A 706-nucleotide genomic window follows, 5' to 3' on the forward strand; every position below is an offset into this window, starting at 1 on the left:
AGGGGGAGGATTGGATGAGGGAGGTAGAGGAAGAGAGAGAAAGAGATGGAGAGGAGAGGGTGGAGGTGGAGTGGATGGGTGTATGAGTGAGAAGAATGAAAGGAAAGAGTGAGAAAGGTGAGTGGAAACGGAAGTCCGAGGGGAGGCGAGGATGGGTGGATGAGAGGGGGGATGGGATGGAGAGAGGGGTGGTGGGGGGAGCGTACGGATGGGCGAACGGGCGAGCGTGCGAGCGTGCGAGCGTGCGGAGCGAGTGGATTGGGCGTAGCGTGGATTATAGTATAAGCATAGCTTAAGTATAGGTTAAGTAGCATGTAAGAAGTCTGTAAATTGAAATTGTAACCCCGAGGGGAATCAATAAATATTATCTAATCTAATCATATAGGTAACTGAACTGCTGCTGTTAAGTAACAAATACGTAAATGAAATGTAGCATATGCTACATCGGAAAGATTATATTGAAATAAAATGGAAATAATGGACTTTTTCCAAAAAATAAATAAACATATATTTATAAAACATATATTTATTTATTTTTTGGAAAAAGTTCATTGTTTCCAGTTATTATATTTAACAATATAATCTTTTCAATGTAGCATATCTTGTCTGTTACATCTTCATGTATGTGTATATATTGTATGTAATATATACCTATATATATATATATTTATGTATATATACAGGGTGGACCATTTTAATCCATCCA

Source organism: Wasmannia auropunctata, unplaced genomic scaffold (genome assembly GCF_000956235.1).
Source record: "Wasmannia auropunctata unplaced genomic scaffold, wasmannia.A_1.0 LD336090.1, whole genome shotgun sequence".
NCBI classification, from domain to species: domain Eukaryota; kingdom Metazoa; phylum Arthropoda; class Insecta; order Hymenoptera; family Formicidae; genus Wasmannia; species Wasmannia auropunctata.